Source organism: Chiloscyllium punctatum, chromosome 25, assembly GCF_047496795.1.
Source record: "Chiloscyllium punctatum isolate Juve2018m chromosome 25, sChiPun1.3, whole genome shotgun sequence".
NCBI lineage: Eukaryota > Metazoa > Chordata > Chondrichthyes > Orectolobiformes > Hemiscylliidae > Chiloscyllium > Chiloscyllium punctatum.
The window spans coordinates 21,184,746-21,201,229 of NC_092763.1; the positions used below are offsets into that span (position 1 = coordinate 21,184,746).

Below are 16,484 nucleotides of genomic sequence, written 5' to 3' on the forward strand. Positions count from 1 at the left end.
ATGGTAGTATCCCTACCCCAGAACCAGGACATCTGGGTTCAAGTCTCACCTGCTCCAGAGATGTGTAATAACATTTCTGAATAGGTTGATTAAAAAAAAATTGATTAGTCACATGAGTTCAAGTGATTATTAATTATTGTGTTCAATCACCCATTAGAAAGTGCCAAAATTACTAACAAAAAACATCAAACAAATCTTGACACTGTGCCCATTTAAGGTCAGACAAGGACAGCTGACCTTAAAGATTAGTAGAAGAGATCATTATTAAAGGTAAATATCAAAGAGGGAAGGAAACGTGTTAAACAGAGTTAGATAACAATATTTAGGGATAGAGTCCCAGAGTGTCAGGTATAGACAGGTAAAGGCAGGTATACCAATGATGGAGATGTTTAAATTGGCGATGTTCAAATGGATGAAATAAGAGGAATAAAGGGATCAAAAGATTTGTCCAGCAAGATGATGCTACAGAGATAGAGATGGAAAAGATCATGGAGAAATTTGGGAACAACAATGAGAAATTTAAAGTTGAGGTGTTACTGAGGTATCAATCAATGGAGGTGACCAAGAACACACAGGAAGCAGATAATGATTTTATGTGAGTTAGGGCATGGGCTGTAGTGGTTTTACTTAATTCATATTTGAGCAGGGTACAGGATGACCAAGGATAAATGTCAACTATTGGTCTGCCACAGTCCAAAGATGTGCAGGTCAGGTGAATTGGCCATGCTAAATTGCCCATAGTGCTAGGTGCGTTAGTCAGAGGGAAATGGGTCTGGGTGGATTACTCTCCAGAGGGTTGGTGTGGATTGGTTGGGCCAAAAGGCCTGTTTCCACACTATAGGGAATCTAATCTAATCTAATCTAATCTAATCTAATCTAATCTAATCTAATCCATAAGTAACAATCACATAGGAGTTTTAGCGAAGAGAGGTTGAGTCAAAACAAAATCTGGTGATGTTACACAGATGGGAAATCACTTGTCTTATTGATGGTGCAGGGATATGATAGGATATAATAGGACTCTCAAATAGGACTCAAATAGTGTCAAATATCATACCAAAGTTCCCAAGGTTCACCCTCAGACTACTGTTAATGAGTGATAGAGTTTATCACAGGGACCAATGTCAATGTCTTAGCCAGCTCAATAGTTAATTGGTGAAAAGTTCTGAAGATCTCAGTATTTGATACAGGATAATGTGAAATGAAAAGAGGTAATAGGAAATGGGAAGTGGAGATGCAGTTTAAGGAGGAAACTCTGAACTCTGTGCAGGTGGCTTAGTGCGTAGCACTGAAAGAAACGTGATTACAATCAGGGACACTTAAAAGACCAATGCTAGAAGAGTGCACATTTCCCAGGGAGTTGAGGGGTGGCATGGGATTGTGGGAGGTTAGGAGGAGTGAAACCATGGTGGGATTTGAAAATAGTATCAGAATTTAAAAATTAGGTATTATATAACTGATGTATATCAGTGATCCCAGAATTGGTGAGTTAACACGTCTTACATCAGTTTGTACACAGAGTATAAAAGGTAGAAAATGAGGGATTGGCCAAAACAAGTAACAATAGATTAGAGGTTCAGCAACAGAGGAGTTTATTTGATGATATTATTATAGTGATAATAAGCTATCTCAGTAATGAAGGCCATAAGGGTAAGGTCAATGGACTAGTAATCAAGAAATCCAGCTTAATATTTGAGAAGCATGGGTTTGAACTCCAACATGGCAGATGATTAAATTTAAATTCAGTAAAAAGCCAGCCCAGTGGCAACCATGCTGGTTAGCATTAAAAATAAATTTGGCTGACGAATGCCCTTTAGTGAAGAAAATCTGCGATCCCTATTAGTGTGACCCACATGTGAGTCCAGACCCACAATGCTGTTGACTCTTAGTTGTCCACTGACCAATAAGGACAGGCAATAATTGCTGGCTGAGCCACCGACATCCATATCCCATGGACAAATGGGAAAAGGGGTCCCTGAGATCAATCAAGGTCAAAGATGAAACCAACAGGTCATACTGAGGGATTACATCAAAGGTCAAATTGCAATTATTGCAGATCACATTCACCGCCTTTCCCATTTAGAAAGGATTAATGGAATATTCACTTCATTTCCTGTTTTTCAGCTTGTCAAAAATTCGAAACCATTGAAATTATCACCATCAAGGGAAGCCATTTGGCCCATTGTGTCAGTGATTTATTTTTGAAAGAACAGTCATGCTTCATCAGACATTCCCACTCTGTTTGTGGGTCTGCATGTGTCCCCTGAATCACATGTACCAACACAGCTCGCTTTTAAAATTATTCATGAAATCAGCTTCCTTTTAAGATTGTGTGTTCCAAATCGCACCAACATTTTGAATGGAATCATTTCTCTTCAGCCTGCCTTCAGATTATTTACAATGGAACCTATTCAAACTTTTCCAACCTCTCCACGTAACTGAAGTTACTCATTGTCAGTTGCATAGTGGTAAACAGAATCTCCTCCAATTTTGTAAACCAGGTAAGGGAATCAGGGAGATGTTGATTAAGTGCAGTCATCCTGGCACTGGGGCAGGAATCAATAGCTTGTAGGTTCAAATCCCATCAAGACAAATGGAAAAATTGAAGTTAATACATTTGGAAAGTTTTGAATTGAAAATAAAAACGGTAAGAGGTGACGGAGGGTTGTAAGAAGCCAACTGGTTTCCTAATGTTAGCAGCTGAAAAGATCACAGACGGATTTATCTGGTCCGATTTAAAGATGTCTTCGGTTCCACACAATTGGTTGCCTTTCACTGTCATCATAACAAATGTTCATTCATACCACTTCTTATTGTCACTTTGTTGCATTGTTGTACTTTATTATAACTTAATGCCATATCATCCATATTTCACCAAAATATTTGATAAATACAACAATTTAAAGCAGCAAAATTGAATTCATTGTTCCCAATTCGCTCCCATTTTCCCAACGACACTCAAACCTTGTAAGGTTTGCAAGTACAAAACATCGAATTTAATACCTTTATAAATCTAATAATGTATTTCTGCCTTTCTGTACCCTGTATTCTGGATTTCTGTACAGTATCTTCTCAATTTCTGTAAGCCAGCTCAGGGAATCTCCTGACATTGCCCATTCTCACAGCAGAGCCAATCCTTGAGAGCAAGTGGTCCATCTTTGAGGACCAGTTACCTCACTTCTCCTTCAGCCATATGTCACTGGTAGCAGCCTGAGAGAGAAACAGTAAACAAAACAAATATTAAACTTTTCAGACTAAACAATCTCATGTCAAAAGCAAAACCTTTCCTTATAACAGAAACAATGTCTTCACTATCTAGCAGCAATTTGTTGGTAATTTGGAAACTTTCTGAACTCTGTGCAGAGACTCTGCAATTCACAGCAACCGAAATTTTCAAATGACTAGCATTGTTTGAAGCTTCACATAAGTTCACGGCCCTGTTTTCATAATACACTGTCCTCTGCATGTTTGATGCTCATTCTGTAAAAGAACCAGTTAAAACCAATTCCCTCTGATCCATTTCTGGACAACGACAATAACTCTTTCACTTGCTCAGGAGTTGAAGGCAAACTTCGAGAAGAACACTTTTGTTTCAAAACATTTAATGTTTGCACTTGGCCAAACATGGGTGAAAATTGTTTCAGCTTTCACCAGTAAATGAATCATGCTGAGTCCCTTAAAGTGTGTAACACAGTTTAATCAGCCTCTGAGTTTTTTTTTCAGTGTTCATTATTCAATACATTGCTAAATATTTCTTTTGCAGCTTAATTGCATCAGTTTGAGAACTTCCATTATCAAACTGTAATTATGTTATGGCAACTGTTTCAGGACTATGTTACAACAAAGGTTCAGAATCTCAAACTGTTACAGATGATAATAACTTTTAATCCCAAAATGTGCTTTTTAGAAGAGGGCTGCTAGCAAGACAACCTAATTGCAGGTGTATGTTCAGTGATGGCTGGCAAAGTTCAGTGTCATATTAATGGACTAACACGTGAGGGTGTTAAAAAAACTTCAGAGACAGACTTGAAGTAGTGAGATGGCTAACTATCTTTCCTGTTCTTGGAAGGGAGCATCCTCTTTCAGGCATTTTTGTGATATGTCCTTCAAAGAATGTACATAAAGGGGTTAAAAATTAAAGTTTTAACAATGTTTTGTATGTTAACATTTGACTGCAATAGATTGGAAGGTCTCTGGCATTCTGTGGAAGTCACAGCTTAAGAACAGCCAATAAGTGCCTCTCTGCCAGAGGTAAAGAAATCATGCGATCTCTCACTCTTATTACTGCTCAAGAGTTGAAAGTTGAATCAAGACAAGGCAATATCAGCTTTCTAATGCAAGAATCTCAAAAATTGACTATTGATCTGCCAATGTTAATGGTACAGGTACAAATAGGAAGAAGATGGTCTTGTGGTATTATTGGCACAGTGGCTCAGTGGTTAGCACTGCTACCTCACAGTACAAGGGATCTGGGTTTGATTCCAACCTTGGGTAACTGTAGGTGTGGAGTTTACACATTCTCCCTGTGTCTGCGCAGGTTTCCCCCAGGTACTCCGGTTTCCTCCTACAATCCAAAAACATGCAGGTCAGGTGAATTGGCCATGCTAAATTGCCCATAGTGTTAGGTGCATTAGTCAGAGGGAAGTAGGTCTGGGTGGATTACTCTTTGGAGCGTCATTGTGGACCTGTTGGGTCAAATGGCCTGTTTCCACATTGGAGGGAATCTAATCTAATCAACTCAAAAAAGCTCCAGCAGCTGCTCTTCAGAGACTAATTCGAATAATCTTTTTTCTTTTAACCTCACCTCTTATTTCTATTCTGCATGGATGATTTTGTATTACTAATTTTTCTCATGTTTAGTAATTAAATGAAAAACAAAAAGTGCTGGAGGTACTCAGCTGGTCTCTGTCAGTGGAGAGTTGTGCAGAGTTAAGATTTCAAGTCCCAAATTATTCCACTTTTGAACTCACTTCTCATCATCGTTTGTCAGCAGCACAGCACTCTTCTCTTTTGCACCTCCCTTCAGTATCAAAGCGTTGTATGAAAATGCTAAGTTACTTGAGCACTATTTGATTTATTTCAGATTTCTCCCATTTCGGAAACATTGTGTTGTTCTCTAATTAGCAGCAATTGGTTGGTAGTTTGGAAACAACCTCAACCTACAGAAAGAACATCAGAACACAGGGTCAGGAGTAGGCCATTCAGCCCTTCAAGCCTGGTACACCATTCAATGAGATTATGGTAGATCTATGGCCTGATTCTATACAACTACCTTTGACCCATATTCCTTTATGCCTTTATCTGATGTATCTACCTCAGACTTAAAACTAACAACTGATCCAGCATCCACTGCCCTTTGCGGAACAGAGTTCCAAACATCTATCACCCTTTGTGTGGAGAAGTGCTTCCTAACATCTCTCCTGAATGGTCTGGCCCTATTTCTCAGATTGTGCCCCATAGTTCTAGAATCTCTAACCAGTGAAAACACTTTTTCTTTATCGTGTCTTTTCATGTCATATCTTGAAGGCCTCAATCAGATAGCCAATCACCTTCTAAATTCTAGAGAATAAAGGTTTAGTATCATAATAGTATCATTTAGTATAATAACCCATACAAGAGAGTGTGTCTGTCTGTCGATGTATCTAACTGTGTATGTGTGTGTCTGTCTGTCTGTCTGTGTGTCTGTGTGCTTGTGTGTATGTGTCTGTGTCAGTGTGCGGCCATAACGACATGGAGGGGGCGTGATCATATTCTCAACATGTTAAACTCAACATTGAGTTCTGAAGATACCACGTTCCTCCAGCTTACATTGAGACTTACTGGAGCACTGCAGTAAGCCTCAGAGTGAAATGTTGGCCTGGCAGCGTGGTGGGGTGTTGAAGTGGCAGGTAACTGCAAGCTCAGGGCCATCTTTATCAACATGTCAGGGTGACTTGGAGACAAGATACCAGCCTCTGTGCAGTTATTTCAGGAATGTACAGGGCTGAAGTGAAAACAAAAAATAGGACATCAAAGGGAAGTTATGAAATATGAAGGAAAATCCAAAGATGTTTTAGCAGTACATTAAGAGCATGAAGATGACTAAGGAAAGGATTGAGCCTACCAGAGAAAGACATGACTGCATACAGAAGATGTGTACGTGTTCCTTCATGAGTATTTCACACAGTGGTCACCTTTCATCATTTCATTTTATCTCCCCAGTGTAGCACTGATGGAGTTGCCATCCACAACGGAACACCAAGAGGAGCAGACTAAAGGGGCTAAATGGCCTATTCCTGTTGCTCTGTAACAGCTAGTTTGAATAGCTTTGAATAAGTCATATAAAAGTCATAAAACTGGTGCAGTTGACAGCACTATTTTCAAATTTACAAAAGATCTTACATCCATTCAAATTGTTTGGCTTTTTGTTAACAAGTTTGTTATGGGTATAACAACAGTGCTGAGTTTCAGAACAAATGTCTGATAGAATGCACTCATGGGAGCAAAACCTAAAACTTCACACATCGTCTTAAGCATCAAAATATCAAAAAATAGACAATACTTTTATTTCCTTCAGGGCGATTTAGCCTTGTCCCACAGTAAGTTCCTAAAAAGATGCCTTTGCCTTGGCAAATTCATTCCAAGCTAAATTTAGAATCAAATTGGCCTTGTGAACTTGATCAAAATGATTCAATAAAATGGTGTAAATGTTCCTTCCAGTTTTGATTAAAAATGGCAAGTTGGTTGATGTAAAAAGAATAATTAACAAGCCCTTTAATTATTTTGTTGGACAATTGCTGAAATATTGCCAGTGTATTTTTCATTCCAAAGGGCATAACTTTACGCTGATAAAGTTCATCCAGTGTTACAATTTCTTTAGCTCTGCCAATGAAAGGATCATACCAATAACTTCTTAACAAGTCAACTCAGCTGAACTCTGCCATGCTTATGGGGTTTCCTTTTTTTCAATGTCCCCCCCATTCTCCACACCATCAGAAGTCATGCAACACCAGATTATAATCCAACAGGTTTATTTGAACTCACAAGCTTTGGGAGTGTAGGTCTTTTCATCAGGGAAGTCACTTCACCTGATGAAGGGGCAGTGCTCTGAAAGTTTGTGATTTCAAATAAATCTGTTGGACTATAACCTGATGTCATGTGACTTTTGACATTGTCCACCCGAGTCAAACACCAGCACCTCCACTTCATGGACACCATCCTCCTCAGAATGCTGCTCCCATTTGCCTCATTCCTCAGCATCCAGCACTCATTGTCTGCTCCCATTGTGCAGAACACAACATATCAGGATGATGTGGCACACACTGTCCAGACTATACTGGTGGCAACCCCCCAGGGCAGTCCAAGCAGCAGAACCACATCTTCAGGAGCCTCTTTGTTTACTCCATTTCAGCCCTGTTTGAAGCTTGGGACAGCATTATATCTGTGCCCCACATTAGTCAATAGTTTCCCAATGGTGGTGTCAACCATGGTCCTAATGGGTAACTCTTCTCCCCCAGTAACCAATCTGGTAACATTCATAGGCTTTTAAACACAACAGGGGTACAGGTTGAGCCTCTGAATGGTTTGTGATGTTGCCAGTGTCATGGGCACATATCTCCAGGAAATGATTACACTGATCATAGATCACCTAAACATTAATGGAATGGAACCCCTTCCCATTGATGAATTCCACAGTTTTGTGATACTGCCCTCTCAGTGCTATGTCTGGCCAGTCAATGGTACCCTGCATTTGGGAGATGCCAGCTAGGTTTATGCAGCCCAGGCTGCAGCACTGACCGTACCAAGGGGGGAGCAAATTGATTGGGAGTGAGCTTGCATGGATGGGATTGGTCATTGTCCTGATAGATTTGTTGGTGCATGGACTGAGGTCTCACACAGGGTACCCCACCACTCCCTGGCAGGAGCCAGTCACATCAATGTTCCAAGTGTCTATCACATCTCCTGGAACCGCCCTCAGGTCTCACTCCAGCAGTTGGTTCTGTGCCATCACATTGTCTCTGGAAATGATTGACACTGCACCTCAGTCAACCCCAGGAAATGGATCAGGACCAGAAAATCTCTGGGCCACATTCAGACACCGTGCATCCTGAGGACCATTTTGCTATTGACCTCTCCCTGAACTGGGGTTCTCTCAGCCTTCATGGGGCTGTGCTATTGTTCCTCGGCCTGTCATAAATCCTGCTACACCTGCATCCACCTTTCTCTTCTTAGGAAGGAAGGCACAGGGAACAACATCCCACCATCAGCTATGTGCAGGAAGCCCCCATGGAAACCTCTAATGTTGGAAACAGAGCAAAAGAGGTTCTGAACTCTGGGAACAATTAATGTGCTATAACCTTCAGATGAGGGCTTCAACACTCCTCCAGACAGTAAGATACCCTGCACCATGGTAATGCCATATCTCCAGCAGTTTCAGCCCCAGCATCGATACCAACTTGATGCAGTTTCAGCCCCAGCTGAGTGACCTATGCATCACAACAAAACAGATGTCCCTGCAGTGCTTCATCCCTTTCCCATTCCAGATCCACATCAACAATGAAAGTCATCAATGCATTCGGTACAGATCATCACTAAATTTACCAGACTGATAATGAAACAATTGTTTCTGCTTCCCACAACCCTCTTGCAGGTTTCACAAGTACTGAGTAATCTTTGTCCAGTGTTTGCCTTTTTTCACATCATTGCTGTTAACTTCTGTATCAATAGGATGTCAAAGTTCAATCAGCCAGCACCAATGGCTTGGTGCAAATCACCTTTTGACCAGCATATGAACATTAAATACATTCACACTGCACACATTGCAAATGGACAATCAAATGATTGCAAATGAAATGTAGCTGCAGTTAGGAAAAGCCTGATTCATATATTTGTCCCTTCAATATCCTAATGCCCAGCACCCTGGGCATTGTCCAAGTTATTTTTCAGTTATAATTAGCATCTAGAGAACACCAACTGATGACAGAGAACTCAGCTCATTTTCCTCCAACCGTTCTCCTGCCCCAAACCCCTCCCCCCCCCCTCCCCAATCCAGTACATTACATCATCTTGATGCTCTCCCTGGTTCTCTACACAGCCCCACTGGGGAGACCATGGAGATGTCACTGTTAATAAACTCTGCTCCTGGACCCTACTATATCATCCTATTTTATACCACATCCCTCTTGTAACTTGACTCACTGTGGAAATGCCTGCAAGTGAGAACTTTTTTTATGCCAGAGTTTCACATGTCATGTTGCCATGTAACTCCTTATCGGTACTAAAGACTGAAATGTATGCCATTTATACAACAGGAAAAAAATGCCTCAAGGAGAGGTGGGCATATGTCAGAATGGGCAGCGATGGTCCAGTCTAAGAAGTGGGTCATTGGGCACAGGTTACTACTTGTTACCCTTGAATCATTAAAGCTTTTTGGGTTGTAAGCCACTGTAACACAATGGTCCCTTCTATAAATGGGGAGATGTTGACGTATGAACAATGTCATTGAACAATTACTCTCGCATACCACAGAAATACCCTGGATCAGCAGGTTAAAATCTCTGACAGCTGGTGGAATTTAAATGATTATATCTGGAATATCTAACCATTGACTACAATAATCACTATATGACAAGCACAAATTGTTGCAAGAACCTATTTGGTTCACTCATGTCTTAAAGGAAACAAAATTTATCATCTTCATGAGATTCCAAATCCATGGCAACAACAATGCAGTTGACTCAGCTGCCTCTGAAATGGCCTGGCAAACCATTCAACTCAAGAATAATTAGGGACGAGCCTTGGAGTCAACATTTACAACCATCAATGAAAGAAAAATGCCCTTATGAGAAAAGTAACAATATGTTCAGACAACAGCACAAACTGTGAAAGAAAAGGAAGCCAGTTCATTTTATGTGACCTTGTAAAAGGTGGTATAATTTTATTTGAAGGTCTGTCCATTCTATGGACCAAACCAAAAATAACTTTAGCCTTTGTTTTGGGTATTGTTCCATGTGTTTAGAAATATTATGTGTGACTGTCATTGTGCAGTGTATTAATTTCAATTTACAACCATGCACCCAGAAAGTGGGACATCACAATGATTTATACTTAAAATTAAAGATGCTGTTTTTGGCAATATTTTTATTAGAAGCTTGTTTTACAATTCTGAAAAGACACTGAACAATTTGTTTTGTAAATGATAACTTTCAGTTTCGAAGATGTTTGGCAAAAATCTAATCTGGGCTGTTCAAAATATTTTGCTTTTGTTTGAAGAGAGGTTAATATATATCTTGAAGGTACAGTGAAAAGTGTTTTGTTGCCACAATCCAGCAGCATTTTGAGTTACAATTTACAAAAGTAATAAAAGGAAATTACTTAAATAGAGTTCAGCTTCTGTTAAATTAGGGTCTCAAGCCCGGCTCCAGGGTTTCTGCAAGGTCTCTGCAAGGTGTTCCAGTCATCATGGAGTCCTGCTCCAGGAACAACAACAACAACGAAACAGAGAGAGAAATCAGGAGCAAGAGGGCCACAGAAACAGACAAAAAGCAGGTATGTGGTTTATGAAATGGGAAGGTCATAGGTTATATACTTAGCATTGCAGAGGGGTCAGAACAGAGTGTACAATTCTACTTATTGTAAAACTGTGGTTAAAACACTCAGAACTGCATTCCAGGTTGCTGTTATTCATAGAATATTGAAGCCTCATTGAGCAACCCCCTTCAGCCAGAAGTGTCATGTAGGTGATCCAAATTGGCCTTCACCTAAGACACAATCAAGAAACATCATGATATCTTCAAATCAAGAAATGGATGGACAAACTGGATACAATAAACTCCTTTCCTGGATGAATGCGATTTCAGAAACAGAGAACAAGCTCAATACCATCCAGGACAAAGCAGCCCACTTGACAGGCACCACATTAAGCACTTTCACCATTGACTCCCTTTGCCATTACACAGTGATGGCAGTGTATATCATGTACAAGATGCTGTCCAGGTCTTGCTGCATATGGATACAGACTGGTACAGTCTCTGAGGAGTCATGAACAGTGCTGAACATTGTGCAATCATCCCTAAGCAGCAGCACTTTTGATCTTATGCTAGAGGCAAGATCATTGATGAAACATGTGTATGGCATGCTTGCCTTTATTGATTGGGGAACTGGGTACAACAGTCGGGAGGTCAATGAAGGCAAGCATGCAGGTACAGCAGGTCGTGAAGAAGGCTAATAGCATGCTGGCCTTCATAACAAGAGGGATTGAGTATAGAAGCAAAGAGGTGCTTCTGCAGCTGTACAGGGCCCTGGTGAGACCACACCTGGAGTACTGTGTACAGTTCTGGTCTCCAAATTTGAGGAAAGACATTCTGGCTATTGAGGGAGTGCAGCGTAGGTTCACGAGGTCAATTCCTGGAATGGCAGGATTGCCTTACACGGAAAGACTGAAGCGACTGGGCTTGTATACCCTTGAGTTTAGAAGACTGAGAGGGGATCTGATTGAAACGTATAGGATTATGAAAGGACTGGACACTCTGGCAGGAGGGAACATATTTCCGTTGATGGGGGAATGCCGAACCAGAGGACACAACTTAAAAATACTGGGTAGACCATTTAGGACAGAGATGAGGAGAAACTACTTCACCCAGAGAGTGGTGGCTGTGTGGAATGCTCTGCCCCAGAGGGCAGTGGAGGCCCAGTTTCTGGATTCATTTAAGAAAGAATTGGATAGAGCTCTTAAAGATAGTGGAGTCAAGGGGTATGGAGATAAGGCTGGAACAGGATACTGATTAGGAATGATCAGCCATGATCATATTGAATGGCGGTGCAGGCTCGAAGGGCAGAATGGCCTACTCCTGCATCTATTGTCTATTGTCTATTGTCTATTGTCATGTTGCAGCTTTATAAGGCCACACTTCAAGTATTGAGTTCAGTCCTGGTTGCCACATTAGAAGAAGTATGCGGAGGCTTAGGAGAAGGTGCAGTAGAGATTTACCAGGATGCTCCCTTTAATTGAGGGCATGAGCTATAAGGAGAGGCTAGAAAAGTTCAGGTTGTTTTTTTCTGGAGCGGCAGAGGCTAAGGGGAAACTTGATAGATTGGGAAAAAGATTCTGACCAACAACCCTGAGTTGAAATGTCTAATAGTAGGGGGCATGCATTTAATGTGAGATGGGGAAAGTTCAAAGGAGTTGTGAGGGGCACGTCTTTTTACACAGAGAGTGGTAGGAGTCTGAAGTGTGCTGTCAGGGATGGTGGTGGAGGCAGATACAATAGCGGCATTTCTGGACTTTTAGATAAGCACATGAATATTCAAGGAATGGAGGGCATGCAGAAGGGAGTGGTTTAATTTGGCATCATGTTCAGGACAACATTGTGGGCTGAAGGGCCTGTTCCTGTGCTGTACTGTCCTATGTTCAATGTGAACAGCTAAAAACCCTTCAGCCTTGAACACAAACCTGAGGAACTCCTGTGTAAATGTTGCACAGCTGAGATGATTGACCTCTAACAACCACAACTATGTTTCTTGCTGCTAGAGCTGTGAAGCATCTCCTCCATATTCACAGTGGCACCAGTTTTAGTGCAGTTTATTGATAGCATACACAGTTAAATGGGGTCTTGATGGTAAAGCAGTCACTCTCAGCACAACACTAGAGTTTGGGTCTTTTGTCTATGCCTGGAAAAATCCGTAATGAAGTCAGGAGATAAGTGACCTTGGCAGAAACCTGAACTGCGTGTCAGTGAGTGAGTTATTGCTGAGAAGCTGCCACTTGATAGCAACTTTTGATTACTTTGCTGATGATCAAACGTAAACTGATCGGCTGGTATTCGCTGGGTTGGTTTTGTTTTGCTTTATGGGGACAGGAGAGATCTGAACAAATTTCCACAATGGCAGAAAAATGCCTTGTTGTGGCTGGACCAGAATAGCTTAGCTCGGGCTGCAGCAAATTCTGGATCTCAGTCTCCCTGGATTATTGCCAGAGCCCATAACCTTTACATTAGCCAATGTCTACAGCTATTTCTTGACGTTACTTGGAGTTACTTGGCACCTCTGCTGCACAGGACCTCAGGCAAAGGACATGATGAATTCTCTACTTATGATTTCTGACTAAAGATGGATGCAAATACTCCAGTTTTGTCTTTCATTGATGTGCTGTGCTTCTCCATTATTGGCGATAGGAACATTTTTGCAGCATCCTCCTCCTGTTGTTAATCTATTGACCATTGTTCACAACTGTATGTAGCAGGACTGCAGAGTTTAGATCTGATCCGTTGGATGTGGGCTTGCTTAGGTCTGATCACTTTGCTGTTAAAGTCTTTGGTAGCTTCACCAGGTTGACACATTATTTTTAGGTATGGCTGGTGCAGTTCCTGATATGCCCTCCTGCACTTTCCAATAAACCTGGGTTGACTCTTGGCTTGATGTTAATGACAGAGGAAATGATATGCAGTGCTATGAAATTGCCGATGCGTTTGAATAGAATTCTGCTGCTTCTGTTCTGACAAAGGATCGCTGAACACAAAATGTTTAACACTGCTTTTTACTCCACAGATGCTGCCACACCTGCTGAGTTTCTCCAGCACTTTCTGTTGATGTTTCTGCTGCTGCTGATGGCCCTCAATGTTTTATGCATACCCAGTTTTGAGTTGCTGAAGTGGTTCGAAATCAATCCCATTTAGTATGATGATAGCACCACCGAACATGATGGAAGGCATCCTCTTCATTGATGATCAGCATCTGGGAACATTGCTTTTTTTGAAAGTTGTCTGTTTGGATTGTTTGCTGATGACCTTCCAGTTTTATTTCTACAACATATTGTGAAATTGCTTGGAGAATGACAATGCAGGTGCCAACTTACATGAGATTAGATGATGTTGGATGTATGAACTCATTTTGAATCTTGCTAAGATCCTGCAGCACACGGTTTGTCATGTGTACACCTCCGTCTCTCAATGTTACGATTACATAGCTGCAATGGGTCGGGTACGTTTTGGCGCCGCCCTTTTGGCGCCGATCATTTGGCCCTGCTGTTTTAGCTCTAAACTGTTTTGGCCCCCATTACTTTGACACTGAGCTGTTTTGGTGCCAATTCAGAATAAAAAAACGTCTTGTTTGGTTAAAGAAGAGAGGATGACTAACGACCTGATGTAATTTTCTCAACTAGCAAGAGTTGATAGTCAAAGCTGTAATGACCCGCTGTAGATTGAAATCTCGTTTTGTAATCATTTTCTCATTTAACAATTGTTAATAGTCATCTACTGCCTTGATGATACTTAAGCCCATCTATCTTCACGTTGGATAGCTGTAATACAATTTTCTTTCTATTTTCTTGTAGAGCCCATATCAGAAATGGCTGAAAACATTCTAAGCAAGAGAGACAAACCAAAATTTTCACACGACGGTTATCTATATGTGTTTGATAAATGTAGCAAAATGTAGAAGTTTGTTTTTATAACGAATAGGTTAAAAATAATGAATAAAAAAGAATTAGATTTATTTCTTACAATGCAACAAAAAAGAATTTCTTATGGGCTCTACAAGACTTTTTTTAAATTCTGAATTGGCACCAAAACAGCTCAGTGCCAAAGTAATGAGTGGCAAAACGGCAGGGCCAAATAATTGGCGCCAAACGGGCGGCACCAAATAGTCCCATTCCGAGTAAGTGGGGTGTGATGGAACACACTGCTCTTGTCTCAACTGGTGTAGCTCCAACAACACTCAAGCGGTTTGACAATATCCAAGACAAAGTAACCACTTACTTAGCACCACATCCACAAACATTCACTCCCTCTCCCCTCAACACTTAATAATAGCAGTGTGTACTATCGACAAGATGCACTGCAGAAATTCACCTTGGACAGCATGTTTGAAACCCATGACCACCTCCATCAGGAAGACAGCAGGTACGTGCGAACGCTACCACCTGCAAGTTACCCTCCAAGACACTCAGCATCCTGACTTGGAAATAAATAACTGTTCGATTTATGTCGCTGGGTCAAAACCCTGGAACTCCTCCAAATAGCATTGTCAGTCTGCCTCCGGATCAGGAACTGCAAAGGCTCAAAGACATAATTCTCCACCACCTCCTCAACAGCAATTACTGAAAGGCAATACTGGTCTCACCAACAATGCCCACATTCTAGGGATGATTTTGAAAAAAAACCCGAACACCTGTTTTGGAGTTTTGCCTCTTTGATGCCAGTTAATTTAGTGAGACTGTTCAGCAGCCAATAGTGGGTCTGTTTTTGGCACAGAGTGTCGTCAAATGTAATCTCATATTTCCCTTTCAAATTTTTGACATGGAACTCCTGGTCTAATTGTTTGAGTTTCCAATGCTCCATATAAGTGTGTGATTTCGTAAGTGGGTTCTTGAATAGGTTTATTAATGGTCTGTATTATTACTTCAAACCTACATCCACATAAATAGAGAAGCATGTAAGATGTTCAATGAGATTCAGAGTGCTTTTCTTGTGAATAATCAAGCTTTACAAACATTAGTGATCTCCTAGACATAATGGTGATTGACAAGTGACTTATCTTCACCTTCTGCATACTAACGGCACCAAAGCTAAGCAGGCTGGTTCCCGGGGCCAGCTGGGTGGTTTTCTCAGGATCAAAATAGTTTTTAATTTGTACAACTTGCTTACTGCTGTTGCTTGTTCCTGTGCACAGTTTGTTGATGTGATTTGTTCCACTCCCACTTGATGGTGTCACCTGGCCAGAATAGAGTGACCCATGTCTGTTAACACAAAATGGCTGATAAGTAGAAAGTAAAATCAAATAGCAGGATTTAAAACAGAATGGCAGACAGAAACTGAGCAAAACAGCCTGCTAGCATGCATAAAATATTAGATTAGACTCCCTACAGTGTGGAAATAGGTCCTTTGATCCAACAAGTCACAATGACCTTCTGAAGAGTAACCCACCCAGACCCATTTCCCTCTGACTAATGCATCTAACACTATGGGCAACTTAGCATGGCCAATTCACCTAACTTGCATTTCTTTGGACTGTGGGAGGAAACCAGAGCACCCAGAGAGAATCCATACAGACATAGGGGGAATGTGCAAACTCCACACAAACAGTTGCCCAAAGCTGGAATCAAACCTTTGACCATGGTGCTGTGAGGCAGCAGTGCTAACCACTGAGCCACCTTGCCACCCTATGACCAAGCCACCCAAGGACAGTTAAAAGGACCCAGCCTGTTCCCATTCGAAACAATTCTGATATGACCTAAGGTAATAAATGAGTAACAAAGGCCACATTAAATGAAAGGGCAATTCTCCCAATAAATGAATAAGCACAGTTGCAAGATACAACCTATTAACCCCCTAAGCAACTACCAGAACAACAGCTCAAGTTATTTTGTAGTAAACATTTCTTTGAAATTAGTTACTTGCAATATTAAGCAATAGGTTTAGTTCAAGATTCTTCAGAATCATAGGGGCAGTTTTCAATATAAAATAGATACATATAACCAATGTTTCATAAAAGTATTAAAGGGAAAGCAT

At 41.0% G+C, this 16,484-nt stretch overlaps 1 protein-coding gene across 1 annotated transcript in view; it reads left to right on the forward strand.

The window, feature by feature from the left end:
* LOC140495741 (sodium- and chloride-dependent neutral and basic amino acid transporter B(0+)-like) overlaps positions 1 to 16,484 on the forward strand; it is a 122,464-nt gene that overhangs the window by 25,854 nt on the left and 80,126 nt on the right. The window contains exon 2 of the mRNA XM_072594791.1: positions 10,369 to 10,527. The gene's annotated coding sequence lies outside the window, so the exon portion shown is untranslated. The remainder of the gene's footprint in view (positions 1 to 10,368; positions 10,528 to 16,484) is intronic.